This window comes from Siniperca chuatsi, linkage group LG17 (genome assembly GCF_020085105.1).
Source record: "Siniperca chuatsi isolate FFG_IHB_CAS linkage group LG17, ASM2008510v1, whole genome shotgun sequence".
Taxonomy (NCBI): Eukaryota; Metazoa; Chordata; class Actinopteri; order Centrarchiformes; family Sinipercidae; genus Siniperca; species Siniperca chuatsi.
Window position 1 is genome coordinate 13053388 of NC_058058.1, and position 15474 is coordinate 13068861.

At 38.8% G+C, this 15474-nt stretch overlaps 1 protein-coding gene and 1 long non-coding RNA gene across 5 annotated transcripts in view; one reads left to right on the top strand and one right to left on the bottom strand.

Annotated features, from left to right (window-relative positions):
* tshz1 (teashirt zinc finger homeobox 1) overlaps positions 1 to 15474 on the top strand; it is a 171506-nt gene that overhangs the window by 126184 nt on the left and 29848 nt on the right. The window lies entirely within an intron of this gene.
* On the bottom strand, positions 1368 to 14759 carry LOC122864264. Of its 2 annotated transcripts, XR_006375191.1 has the most exons (4): positions 14369 to 14759; positions 11692 to 11767; positions 10772 to 10832; positions 1368 to 1652 (listed from the first exon to the last, which is right to left on the bottom strand). It is a non-coding gene; the product is annotated as an uncharacterized LOC122864264 (long non-coding RNA). The 2 variants fall into 2 exon arrangements; XR_006375190.1 differs by lacking the exon at positions 1368 to 1652 and having other exon boundaries at positions 9696 to 10832; positions 14369 to 14758.

The window sequence follows — 15474 nt, forward strand, 5'->3', positions numbered from 1 at the left end:
GGGCTGTGCATGTTCTCAGACCAGGGCAGGTCTGGCAGCCCTGCCTACTACTTGATTATGCCACTCTGACAACCCAGCAGCCTGGTAAGGTCAGGCCCTACAGAGTGTCAGAGAGGTGGGATGATGATGTATCTCTCTGATGCCTCCATTTTTCACCTCTTGACTTTGTTGTTTTTCTCCTTTGCGTCAGTGTCAACTTTTTGCCCATCTGCTGGGGACGTGTCTCCCATCAGAGCTGGACAGGCAAACTGTTAACCCTCTGTGTACCTGGAACAGGGCAGTAAAAACATTTAACTATTTGACACCATTTACCTGCATTATGCAAAAAATGTACTTTTTCACTGAATGTGTTGAATATTTTCACACACTGCACTCATCGCTCATGCCATCTGCTGACCTAAAGGCATCATTTAGAGACATGAGATATTGTCCTTTGTGCATAGAGGGCATAGTTTTCATGAGGTAATGCATAGAATGAATCACGGCACAGACAGTATTCTTACAAAGCAGTTAACTGGGATGATAATCGCACTGAATTGCCATTTTATTTCACTTCAGTTATTATTATTTATTCATTATTTATTTGAATGGCTGAACAAATCTGAGATGTGTGCAATGATTCAAAGGAAACAGGCTAAGATGTGGTCTACGCTGGAATATAAACAATTACAATATTACATTTTCTTATATCCTCTCTGATTTTTTCTGACATGCTTGAGATTTTTTACTCAAATTCCAGGAGAATTGGAGAGTAGAGTTGGATAACTCTGGGAATACAGAGATGCAAAAAAAAAGGTTTTCTCCATTTTTCTTTACAGTGAAATTGATCCGAACTTTGTTTCCTGTTGATGACAGAATTCCATTGGATGTGCACTGTGGAGGTGAAGCGTATTTGGGGTCAAAGTTCAATTTACTTGAACTTTCAATTTACTTGAACTTTGGCTGCAAAATCTGGTGAAAAATGAGGAAAGTACATGCCACTATGGCTCACGCAGCTGCTCTCTTCATTGGAAATAATGGGTTTGCTCTGCACAATATCACACTTGTTCGTTTGCTGTGAAAGCCCTGTTATTGTAATGTATCACAAATGCTCATGTGTATGCTACCTTAACTTTGTGAAATTAACAGTTCTCTCCAAAAAGTAAGAACTGCATCTCTTGTCTCATTGTTTAAAAACAGTATTTACCATCCATCCTCAAGAAACTGTTTAATAACAGTCCTGTATTTAAGTTATGTGTTGTACTATCATGGCAGCACTTCTATTCATTTATTTATCAATATGTTCTTCAAAAGATGATCATATAATTTTAGAATGAAACAACACACAAAGACAAAGCTTTATATTCAGCTGATTTTATGGCTGCAAAGTGTTAACAGTTTACATACACAGTGTATTTATTTACTCACATACGCTGCATTTTTATCACAAAAACAAAGAGATGTACTCTTCTCCAGGATGATTGCAAGTGGCTTGTAGCTGCAATCCGGATGTCTTGCCCTGAGCCAGTCGTTGTGTGTGCTGCTGCCTCTGTAGACACGTCTCTTGTTGTTAGCATGTAATTGTGGATATTTCATCTGATAATGTTGCAGACGTTGCTGGAGAAGCGAATCGGCTGTTCTTAGTGTGACCTCAGTCATATTTTCCATTATGTCTGAAAACAAATGGGTATAAATCAACTCAAATCACACAATGAGAGTCTAAACTGAATGTTAAAACTCACATTGGTAAATCTCTGTATTTGTCAGATAATGTGACGACACAATAGGATGCTGCTCTGCCAGATTTCTCTCTTTTCCCTTATGGTGTTTGTGTGGCTCTGCATCAGCGTCTCTGTATGAACAACAGGGAGAAAGGGGAAGAAGCTTGTGTTGTGTGTGTATGTCGTGGTGGGTGTGTGTGCAGGGAGCTATGCATGTGTCTGTGCTCAGGTGGCAGATACCCTAGGTAAATCATTTCAGATCCATTTATTCAGAAGCCTGTGTGCAGACGACACCTGAACAACGCTGCCAAAGAAGTGCCACAATGTCAGCGACTTCGTTTGCAGCTCTGACCCCCACCCCCCCGTCTGGTGTGTGTGTGTGCGAATGTACATGTGTTCGTGTGTAAGCATATATATACAGTGTCTTTATTTGTCTGTGTCTTTTATGTTAGGTAGCTCAGTCAAATGTCTTCATCAGAGGGAGAAATAACAGCAGGGGAAGCTTTTCTGTCATCTGAACGGCTGTGATATTGCTGTGTTGCTTTCAATGACTCCTGGCTTTAAATCTAGCTTCTCTCACGAGGATGAGTGGTTAATTTAATTACTCTAATGAACAAACTGATGCTAAAAAGGAAGATTCTTTAGTTCTTAAATAGCAAATTAAATTTTAAAACGCCTGAGATAGAATTAATGGTATTTTTAGTCCGGATGAATTTATATTTTTTGATATGACAGCTGTCTTAATCTGTGTTCAAAATGAGCTTGTTTGCGTGTGTCATTTGCACGCTGACAGTCAGTTGTGACAGTTGTAAAGTGTTCTTGAAAAAGCGCCCGACGTGGACACTCAAGGCAGCCAGACGAAAGATTTGCAGGCTGTGATGTCTGTGTGTCAAATTACTTATCTCACTAAGCATATGCTGGCACTTCAGAATCATATACTTCAAACCCGCAGCCTTCAAAAGCGTCAAAACGGACTTTTCTTATTCAACACATCAGTCATGTAGCCACCAGCAAAATGAGCGAGATGTCATTTGCACTCAACAAAAAGCTTCCGGAGACATTTAAAGACACTCTTGATGACTGTTTCAATTTGGAGAGACTGCTAATGATATCGCCTCAGCTGCCTTTTGCGGGGGGGTTTTCTGAAGATACAAGTGAATGACAAAGAGTACTTAGATGTGCACTTCAGCTAAAGCTTTGCCAATTATTAATTTGAAGACAATTAGTAAATCACTACGGCACCCATTATCCAGCTGTTGCCCTGGATTTCTGGATTTTTGAAGAGCAAGCCAATCTTAGGGTCAATTTAGTCTGCCACTAATGACAAAACATAAAATAATGATTCTCTCTATCACACTATCACACATGTTTTGTGCCAATAGCAAAGCCCTCTTTTGTGTGATGAGCCTGAAATTAAAATTATACAAATAATATTGACCTAATAATAGAGAAAAACAAGAAACATATCTCTACCAAACACCGGCTGTGCTTTCTCATTCAATTTTCTTTTGTTTGAGCCCCCTTACACCTCAACACACACACACTGGCGCATGGATGCAACACACCAGTCCTTTAGCGCCGAGCAAATATCCCACTTGGTTTGTACTGTTCCAAGTGTTAGAGAGGGTTAAACTATTTCATTGCACTAATTGGCCAGTGTCATTCCTGACGTTTGGATAAACAGCGGAAAAGAGGGAAAGCTGAGACAAATGATGGCTAATTAAACTGGTGTGTGTGTACGTGTGTGTGTTGCAGAGACAGAAACCAGCTGACAAAAAAAAGGAGTGACGAAACACCCAGCTTGACAAAAGCAACAACTACTTCTTGCGATGGAAAACTTAGCATGAAGAGAAAAAAATCCACTTTCTGCTTTCTTTGAAATCCTCAACTTCTCTCTAATTGGGTTTCATTCAGCACTGAATGAGAGGGGAAGGGATACAATGATTGGACACATTTTACTTAGACTGTTTCAACAGGAGCAAGCAGTTTTAGGCTTGAACTAGAAGTGTTTTATCCAGGTTAGAAGTTTTCATTTTTGCAATTTCCTATACTGAATGAAAATTCATTAAAAAGCAGGCAAAGGTGTATATATAAATCTTTCTCCCTAGTTATCCCTGGCCCTTACTGCTGCAAGTGATCTGATAAAACAAAACTCATCTTAAAGGAAAGAGAAAAAGGAAGATAGAGAGAAAGTAGAGGAAGCAAACTCTTAAAATGAGCTGAGGCATGTCTGAACTCCGACCCGCAGGGGACATTTGTTTTCAGAGGTAGCGTGGTGGCCCACTGCATCATCCCCAGGGAGATATCTTCCTCACCATTTCTCTGCTACTCTGCAGCACCATTTCACCTTGCGTTACAGCCTCTGTCTCAGTCTGACTGACTCACACATGTGGACGCACACACATGAACACACACACATGCTCACATAAAATCCCTCAAACCCTCGCCCAACCCCCACCTTGCCTTTCTCGCATTTGACCACTTGTCAAGGGATGTTTATGGCCCATTGTTTGCAGTGCTGATGATCATTGTCACCAGTTGATTCCATTACCCATAGCCCTCTGATGGATGGGGCTTACCCTGACGTCCACTGATATGGGTGTCCTTGACCACTGGGGCAGACGCAATGAATGGAGGGGGCAGTGGGGTGGAGAGTTAGATCTTCTATTTTTTTTTTATTCAGTAGAAACAATGTATCGTACTGTTCAAATTATTTTAAGGTGCTCGATTTGTAGGTGTAATGATGCAGAATTGTGGTAGAAAAATAGTTCCATAAAATGTTGAAACATGTTTTAAGCGAATTTCTGAAATGTGGGCAAAATAAAATGTGAATTGGTGTGTGTGTTTCCAACAAATATGTGACAAGATTATATATTTGATTGATTGATTAATAGTTAAAGGTCCAGTGTGTAACATTTAGGAGGAGCTATTGGCAGAAATGGAATATAATATTCATAAGTATGTTTTCATTAGTGTATAATCACCTCAAAATATGAATCATTGTGTTTTTGTTACCTTAGAATAAGCCGTTTTTATCTACAGAGGGAGCGGGTTCCCTTCCACGGAGTCCGCTATGTTGCACCGCCATGTTTTTACAGAGCCCAGAATAGACAAATCAATCACTGGCTCTAGATAGGGCTTTTCACATTTTTCGCGAGTTTCATAGACACATAGACATAGACATCAGGTAATGATCGTGGTCATGCAAAGAAACCAACGTCGACTGGCGATAGAAAACGACTTAATGTTGCTCAATAATAACGTCACCTGACTTCCACCTTTGCTCCAGACATAATTACTACATTCTCTAGAGGGCTTTTTCACTTGACCATCAACATATGTAATTTTGGTGCACTTGCTGAAATGACTAATTCTGTGGTTTTTCTTGGGAGGACAGTTTCCATGTGGCAGACACCAAACACCAGTGACAGCATATATGGTTTCATACCACACGGGCAGGAGGAAAACAATACTATAAACAGTACAAGATACTACACAGCACCAACCTGTAGTGTTCATGCAAAAACCAGAATTCGATATGAGAAAACTGATGTTAGCATAAGTGCTAAAGGTTCAATACAGCTAAGAATAATATACATAATAATTGAGCACCAGTAACTGATATGCCATGGTGCTTCCTAAATTAGAAGGCATTTATGTTGTTTTTTTATTTTATATATCCTGTGGTGTTTTTATCATCCCCTATGATATAGGAAGTGGCCTGCAACAAGGCCCCCATCTCACCTCAAACCAAGAACGTTGCGGTTACGTACACCCCAGACACTACCAATGCTCTTTTTATTCTTTAGTTTTTGGTAACGTCAAAGTGTATTAGAGAAAAAAAAATCATTACATCTTCTCTTTTTCCAGTCAACTTTTCCACCTCAGCTAAGCATAAAAATGTCAGACAAACCACTTTGCATTCACTCTACTGATAAAGACTTTTAAAGACGAGTAATTTCAAAGTGGGATGTGTAATCACGCTCTGTTAATCGAGTTTTACATACTTTGATTACGACCTTAATTCATATGATATAACTTAAAGAGTTAACATGATAGATGTAGTAATTTGTGTTGCTTTCCTCTGGTCTTAATCACATTATTACAGTGCATGTAAACACACCAAGGGGTTGCCTGTAGTCCAGCCTTCTGCAGTGCTCAAGTGTCACAACATTATTTAAACATTTCTCCACCATCTCATTGAATTAGTGCTCCGGACTAACTAAAACAGATGAGCTTGAAGTGAAGGAATCATTCGGAAGTCACACATCACGAGCAGACATCTGCAATTACTGATGGGAGAAGATGGGCTTATATTTAACCAGGCCGAGGCCATGATGTAGTGTCAGTGAAGGATTGGCCATGGTGTTGGGTGACGGGGGATGAAGCAGTGTTGATAGCTAAAACATTTACAGCGGCTCCAGCTATCGTCATTTTTCACAGAGCCGGGGCGTCATTGATCAGGATGATATCTGGCGGAGGGGAACGTGTAGTTAAAGGCACATGTTTAACAAGCTTCTCCAGCATTTCCCAAAAATTGTCACATAAAGACTTTCCATTATTATTCTGAACAAAGACAGAGTCATTTTCAATCCCTCAGATCTGTCTTTTGTCAACCCATCCTCACCGGGCAGATTACTTTTCTTAGGAAATAGCTTCCCCGGATCAGACAAAATATTTTTCTCAGATAGAAACAAGGCCAGATGCTACACTTTGAGGTAGAAATTAGCCCCACTTTGCTAAAGTGTCTTAATGATGGTAGAGGTAAACCACTTCTATAACTATCAACTATCTGGACTGTTTTGTCCTTGTTCCTTCAAGACAACGCCAACATGCAAAAGCAGGAAAACCCAAGCCTCCAATAAAACTAACATTAATAGCACTGCAATATGCAAAGCTATGCTAATTTTATGCATACTGTCAACCTACATAGTGGCTGTTTTTCATTCATTTCAAAAGATATGACTGCAATTAGACGACAATTGATTGAAATCATTTGCGTTTTATGATTCTGTTACTTTTGAGAGCTGACAGGGTGTTGTACAATTCAGTGACAGTATATTTTCACTGCACGGGAATATTAACTGCTATTATTGACCCTGATGCAAACCAACGGGTAATACATCCCAAACAAACTACTCACTACCTCGGTGATTTGCATGTGGTGTGTCATTTACCATATTCCCTGATTACCTAATGATTTATGCTTTAATATAATGCACAGGGGCCTATCAAAGCAATATGCGTATCATACCTTTACAGTGACTTAACATGTCAGAGACAGAGAAAAATTGAAATGATACTTTAAGGCCTGCAGGGAAAAGAGAAGTCTTATCAGTTAAGACTTGCTTTGTATGTAGGATTTTTTTACCCTGCTCTCCTTGGATGGCAGGGGTGCAGTTGATGAATTCTTAAGCAGATCTCGCTGATAATTGTATTTCATAACTGTCATGCAGAGAGGGACTGTCCGCTGAGAAGCTATTTGTGTCACTGCATCTCTCTCCCTCTCTGTCTCTCCCTCTCTCCCTCCCTCTGCAGCCTCTTCAATAAAACTCAAATCACGACAGAGATTGTTAAGTCTACCTCCAAGATTATTAAATCCAAATGGAGAATTTATGGGTGACACTTCATAACAATTAATCTGAGATGCTTGATTAATAAAGTTCGCTCACCCCCTCTTTCTGTCGTTCTCTTCTCTCTTCACCCTCCCCATCACTAAAGTTGTCCTGTTTGAGTGGGATGAAGGAGGAGGGGAATAGACGTAAGGGTGGCAGGATGGTTGTCAGGGACGACATGAGTGTCATTCTTTTTGATTAATGGAGCATTGTGACCCCGCCCCTAACCCTCCTTCTTTCCCAGCATGCCCACTCTCACCTCTGCAAAGTCCCCCCCACCCCCAATAACAGGTAAAAATAGAAGTGGGCCAAGTTATGCTCTCCAGTTGGATTCCAACTAGACATCATCTGATAGGAAAAAAGACAGGAAACGAAGTATGGAAGTGAAGAAAAAAGAAATGGAATGAGGAATAGAAAGAAAGAAATGTGGAATGAAAGAAGCAGAGAAATTGAAAGAAAGAAGTAAAGGGTGAAGTGGAAGAAAATGGGATGAAAGAAATAGGTGAAGAAAGGAATAGAAAGAAGCAAAGAAAGAAGATAAGGAAAAGGTAAAGAAGCAAACCAAAGTAAGGAATAAGGAAGGCTAGAAAGGGAAAAGCAAAAAGAGAAAGAGGAGGCAGAAAGACAGATTTTTGGAGAATGTCACCTTCCTAACCTTGTCACCATGTTAAGTCAGCTGTGATTAATTAGTTGAGTGAGACTGAGCAATTAGGTCAGGAGTTTGGGTGTGTGTGAGTACAAATGTGTGTATGCGTGTGTCTGTGTGTGTTCATGCACAACCTTTTTTTGACCAAGATCCTTTCATTAACAAACAACAGTTTATACAACATATGAAACACATATATGTTTTCTTTTTCTGGTCCCCCTCCCCACAAGGACAAGAAAAATTCAGCCAGACAAGAAGACAAATAACAGCTAATTCATAATTGTAAATGAATAAACACATAAGTTAAGCAATGGGTAAAACATGAAGAAGGATAACAAAATAGCAACAACAATAATTAAAATGGATAAATAAAAATAAAAAGGTATGTTACAAGTCCAGTTTATTCTTTTAAAAAAGGTTAAGTTACAGTTAGGTAACAGTTTTGAACTGAACAATCGCATGTTTCAGACAGATTGAGGGTGAGTAGACTCAATGTATTGTTTTAGGTGTTATGTTTATACCTTCCTCACATGAACCTTTAAGTAATGCACCACTTTTTGAAAGCATGAATGTAGATCCAGACTTGCATTTGAATTCCATGTCAAATCTGAATTTACACCAAAATGCAAATTTATAAAACTGTCATATATTCACAGTTTTTGCTTGGTTTGCAATAAAGAAAACCAAGAGGGGTGAAGAGAAGTGTTTTTTAAAAAGGGCCCTGTGGTGTATTATTGCAGAAATGTGGCTCTAGATTCCTTTGAAAGAGTTTGAGGATAAGAAACCCTTAGACAAATCCTTGAACCAGTAAAGGCTTACAAAAGATCATATTTAACAATGATGGCTATATATTTTCCTTTTTGCAATTAAAGAGTCCCTCTGTGTAATTTAATGCTTCTTTTCAAGTGTCGGGTCCCCTGAGACTTGGCCTGTAGCTATGCCATCGCTCTTGGTGATTATCATTAATGAATGTCGGCGAGGACCATCCCTCAATGTGACTAGGGAGGAAACACAAGCCCTAATTAAAGGTTCCTATTCATAAATATATGCCTCAAACTGCACGGATCGAGATGCGCTGTGCACACAAGTCATTTTAATGTCAGAAAAGCACCTTTTTAAGAGCGTTTTCTCCCTTAATGTACAGCACACCAGCAGCAATGACAGATTTTTCCTGCCAAAGCCCCACAGCAAGGGATCCGTGCAATTTGAGATTTGCAGATTTAAATTTAGGAATAAAGCTGAATATTAGAAAGCACTAATTTGACATGTAAGAGCACTGATAAGAAAATAGCTCGACTGCTAACTTACTGAACATTATGATACAGTTTTTGCATGTAATCCTCAAGAGACTGTTGTGTATTTTATCGCAAAATGTTATAGGAAGCTCCTTGTGCTCAGAAGTCATACTGTGGATGTAAATGTATTCCTCTATCTGAGAAATGGAAATATTTACAAAATTAAAATGTTTAACTGATTACAGGATTTCACTGAGGAAGAAAATAATCCTCATTGCTTGTGTTCTCTCATAAAAAGTCATTTTAATCATTTTAATTGCTCCAAATGCAGACTGACAACGGCTCTCATAAACGCCAGTGGTTGCATTGTCACACCAGTTTCCCAAACAAAGCTATTGGTAATTGTTATGTGAAGATGATCATGTTAACATTGAGGATAATATTGAGTCTGTCTGAATGTTGTTGTTTTTTTTTTCACAGGGGCTCAAAGAGTCTTGTCGGAAAAAGGAGCTTGGTGAGACAAACATTTGGCTGCTTCTCTCTCCTTAATGGCTGGAAAATGCTAATTGGAGTGCACGTGTCAAAGAAAACAAAAGCCAAGGGAGGAGGAGAGGGAAGGAGTGTGCATGTCAGAGAGGCTGGTATTTTGAAACATGAAATATGTCACTTTATTTAGCCAAGTTGGTATGGATTTTTAGCAAGGTTGTTCCAGGAAGCAGGGAATCTCAGATAAAGTTTTGCCTGTGGTGGCATGTAATGTAGCTCACGTTTAAAAGGGAGAAAAAAAAACAGTGCTTCCTGATGCTCTGTATATATTCTGCTGAACAACTATTTCATAGTTCATGTAAACAAGCTGAAGTTGCTTCCTCTCCTCTTTCGTGTTGCTATAAAATAACACCATGAATCCCCTGCGAGACTTGAATCCTTTAATAAACTTGCATCTGTCACCGCTGAACAGCATTTCATCACATTCTTCGTCCGAACTGACAAAATCAAAAAAGCTCAGGAGGGGATTACAAACCTTTAATTGCATTGTCAAAACTACAGCAACATATTCGTTTTTTAAGTCTACACATTAAACAAGTCATGGAAAAGTAAATCTCTATAAAATACCCCCCCCCCCCCCATACTCACACTTGGCATTTTAATTATGCAGACTTATCTGATAGATGTGGAGATATAGCTCATGTCAAAGTTAGAGCCTCTTCTTTATTAATTTTTTATTATATATTCTTATATTCAGGCTGTCAATGAGTGTCTGGAATCTGATAGGACCCATCATTGATTGAAGATTACTCAAGATTATGAAGAGGTATTATCATAAGCTGTAAGCCTTCATCATTCCAAATGTTAACTTATTTGAATGACACGAAGGGAAAAGATTACGCTGTATTTCAGTCCACCAAGGATAAGTTTAGAAGTCCGGCGCTGTGGAAGATCTCTACACAACTAACATTGGAATATAAAAAGAAGAGGTTTGTCAAAAAGCAAATCACAGAGACGTTAAACACCACAGACCCCTGACAGAACATTTATGGTACACTGCTTGTACTTGCATGCCAGAGGAGCCCATACCTTTTGACATCAGAGGTTTATGGCTTCAAAATAGCTCGGGTGGTTAGCCACAGGCCAAAATCTGCAACACAACATTAATTATTTAGGAATATTAAGAGGTCGGCATTAAACTCTTGGTTTATGTCGTCATGATTTTTTTCAATATACTTTGCCATAAGCATGATAATACAAAATATATCCTTAAACGTAACTGAAATCTGTCAATTCCACCAAATGAAAGCATTATCTTAATATAGTAATCGGTATACTTTATCAGTATAAAAACTTCTCTTTACTGCAGAGCAAACAGTTCCTCTAAAACTGGTTTTCAGCTTGTTTACGACGTCAAAGAAGGATGGTAAATGAATTAAATCATGCTACAGTGTGTGGCTGCGACACACATTTTACTGTATATCATTTTAGTGTGAATCAGTTCTTTTTCAAAAATAGATCATGTAAAAGGATCATGTGATGCACTCTCTAAAAGTAGGAGAGGAGAAAGATAAAAAAAAGACAAAGAGGACGAAACAGGAAAAGGAGACAGAGGTAATAATAATAGTAATAATAATAGGCTGCATATGTTTTTGTGTCACATGTTTGACCGGCAATTAACACACCATGACTTGTGTAAGTCAACACACAAACCTCAGGGCATGACTTTGGTTTTATTTATTTTATTTTTTTTAAACTGCTCATTAGATTTTACAAATCATTTTCAGAATTGTTAGGTGGCATACAGAAAAAGGTCCGAATGAAAACATAGCTCAGTATGAATTGTAATTATGGGGTTTCATGTGAAAATATTTAGTTTTATTTCTATGTGAAAACCACACACTGTTATTCAAAGTTACAGTATTTACATGGAAAGAAGAAAAACATTTTTGTTATGATTTGGTCATATGAGTTTGAGAGTATCAACTTTTTCAAACAAGATAACTCACCTGATGTGACACCCTGCAGGACTCCTTTGCAGTACAATGTTTGTTAATAGCTTCTCTTTAGCTGGTCATGTCAGACCTAGGAGGGGGAAAAAAAGAAAGAGACAAAGGAAAGAAGAGAATAATGTATGGAAATGTACATGACGACTACATGGATGTTCTCCAGGAAACAGGACGACATGTCATCATGTTGTCACTGTGCCACAGTTTGTAGAAGAGGGGCTTCATGTATACAAGTTGGGGGTGGTGGGGAAACAACTGTTTGTGTGTTCGGCTTTTGTCATACATGCACATGGACACGGGTGGTTGGATCGCAGGTAGTGTAACTACTGTAGCAAGCAATTTGGATCATAATGTCCTGATCATATGCGGCTGGCTGTTGGAAAAATACATATTTGAAGTCCCTGTGCATCGAACACATTGTGTGTGTGTGTGTGTGTGTGTGTACATATATATATATATAAAAAAAATATTTATTAGGTCACAGGTTATAAAGAGAGTAGTGCAAATTCCCAAACAGTATATTTCTTATCTCGGCTGTAAAGTTTAAACAATGTCTGTGACTTTCAGGGAGGAGCAGTGCCATAGGATGGAAATTCTTTTAAAATAAAAGCCCAGCTGTTGGCTGTGTGTGTGTGTGTGTGTGTGTGTGTGTGTGTGTGTTTTTAACAGACTGCTGCAATTCAGCTCTGAGGTCACAAATACACATCAAATGACACTCTTAAAATGTGTGTACTTTCACAGTAGTTGTGTGTATGCCATCTGAAGAGATGAGGGACAAAGAAGAAAAGGGAAAGAAAGAAAGTGAATGAAAACGAGCAAGATGCCGTAGAAAACGCTGTGAAAGAAATTCACTACAAAAACAGAAAACTGATCGTAATAACAGCAAACTTTGTCATTTTATGATGAAAATTTGAGCGTGCGCTCATTCTGAATAAGTCCTGTTCATGTGCAGAGATGGTTACTACCCCTGCCTCTCGAACCACATGTCCCCCCCTGCTGGCCCAGGATCAGATCCATGCACAAGCTCCTCTGCTGTGTCTCTGCCCCCTAAAGACCTACAACCTTTAGAGCAAGCGAGGATGCCTTACTCACTAAACTAAACACCAAAAAATAAAAATGGCTACAACAATATAGTCTAGTTTATATTGTATATTTGAGACAGAAGGTGGGTTCATTTTATTCTTAATTTTCACTTACGTCTGTGTTTTCCTGAATAAAGATCATCTTCATGAGCACTGAAGGTGGAAAACAGATTAAAAGCTAAAAACTATGATTTTTTTTCGAATTAATGATCAAACACAATGTTTTTCTTATTCTACTTTAGATGGTTAATATTGTCCTGTAGTCCTATCACGAAAACTAGTAAAAGATATTGTGTAATAAAAAAACATGTTAACTTCACTCAGAAGCTGTGAATCGGTTTACATCTGCGTCCATGGTGTAATTACAGCCGTTTTATGTTTTGGTTTTGTGGATGACTTGCTGCAGTAATAACTACAACAGTGGTGGAGAGTAAGTACCTTTACTCAAAACTGTTAAACTGTCTGTACTTACTCTCTAGTACAAAGGTACTTGCACTTTACTATTTCCATTTTCTGCTACTTTATATTTCTACATTACTACAATTCAGAGGCAAATATGCTTTTTAATCCACTACATTTATTTGATAACTGTAGTTACTTTGCAGATTCACATTGTTAATACTAAATATAATCAACAAATAAATTATTATGTATTTAATATAGGTTAAGATAAGAACATGTTATTGATCCTGGGGCGGTCACAAGCTAACCAGCAGGATATAAAGTAATTAAAATGAGCTCCACCTTTACCAGCTGCACACATTAATGTACACATTAATGCATCAGTAATTATAGTTTCCTAATATACATTAATCTGAAAAGAGCCATTCTGCATAATGATTACTTTTACTTTTAGTACTTTAGGAATATTTTGATGCTAATACTTTTGTACTTAAGTAAAATTGTGAGTGCAGGACTTTTACTTGTAACAGAGTATTTCTGCACTGTGGTATTGCTACTTTTACTTAAAAGTTCTGAGTACTTCTTCCACTACTGCTTTCTCAGCTCAGTCCTGCATTGTACAGTCATACTGGATTTACCTCACAGAAAAGCAAATTCAAGAGTTAACTTAATCTTCAACAACAGTATTAACAATTGTTTTAAGTGAGCCAGCACAGGCTACAAAACAAGGCGTTAAAGCTAAACCTTAGTATTCATGTGACATTTATATGATAAGTAGACATACATTTGAAATGTGTATAAAGCACCTCCAAGATCAAGAACAATAATTTAAGAGCTGCAGCTCTCTGTCTGTCTGTCAGTCCGCAGACTTTGGGATGGAAACATTAGTGACGTAAGGCGGCTCCATCAATCAGCAGGCAGGCCGCTTTGACAGACAGGGATAGACAGATGTTGGGGCGGTACTTGGTATTTCTTTACCACATAATAGGCGACCTCAGACACCTTCGCTGCGCACATCATCGGTTTTTTTGCAGACAGCCAGTGGCTCAAAAATACCGAGCGTAAAAACGCAGCCATCTTCTGAGGAGCTTCACTGCTGTGCGTAATGAGGAGACGACACCCGGCAGCGGTTTTTCTTTATTATCTGTTCACTGTGGAAACGTGAGGTCGGAGAGGTAAATTCAGAAACTCACCAGAATCAGTTAAACCAGGACTGGCAAGGGCGGTTTGCAGAAAGTTTGTAATCCAGTTTCTTGTAAATGATCCGATCGTAGCCCGAGCTGGAGCCGGTGTAGCGGGGTGGTTACTGTCCCAAAGTCCTGTGGCTGGCCGCAGACGGAAGAAGAGCGCATGCAGTCTGAACCGAGCCAGTTCTCATGCCATCCAAGTTATGTTGTGATTACCACCGCACCCTTTATCACCCAGTAATAAAAACAAACTTTAAGACTTTTTCCTCCTCTCTTCTTCACTATCCTCTCCAGCAGACGCTGCAGTAAACGGATATATCATGCTGTCTCACTTGAGATAACATTAGCCCAGTTGTGTGCCCTTTATAAACACTTTATGGTGGATAATAGTTAGGACGGAGTGTTGGCTATTAATGGAGCCTCTTGTGGATTCAGAGCCCCTCCCCTTCACCAGAAGCCTCGCTAAAAAGGTGTAACGAATCGATCTGCAGCCTCCTTTGTCCCAGTAAAGAGGTCACCGAAAATATCCACATTGTAGCAAACTTTGAAACAGAGCAAAGAGCTGATCTGCACTTGCACACTTAAGAATATCTGAAGAAGTGAAACTCAAATGGTGTGCTGGAGTGTTTTTATTTAAGAAAAAACTTAATATAATGAAATTTGATTTTAAGCCCCACTGTTTACCCCACATGAATTATTAGTGATTCATGTTTTAGGGTATAATCTCAATACTCAGTCAAGCCTGATTTTGCTGTGCTTGTAGCAAAGATTATCCTCCTTAGGATCAACAAAGCCTAATAGGTTTATTGGTTGATTTTAGCGATTTTATATTGCGATCTCACTTTTTATATATTTATTTGTATATTTCTTGCAAATTAAAGGGCAGGATTAGCTCTTTGTATTGTCGATGATTGCAATCCTCAGCTAATACTATACCTCCACTGGCTTAATATGGCTGTGAAATAATGCCGGGCGACTGTTAAACCAAATCTCATTTTGATTTTTAGAAATCTCCCTCACACACACACACACACACACACGTAGGCTTCACGTCAACTTTTTGAGACACCTCTCATTCTGTTGTTTTAGTGCAAGTTTACCAATCGGCCACT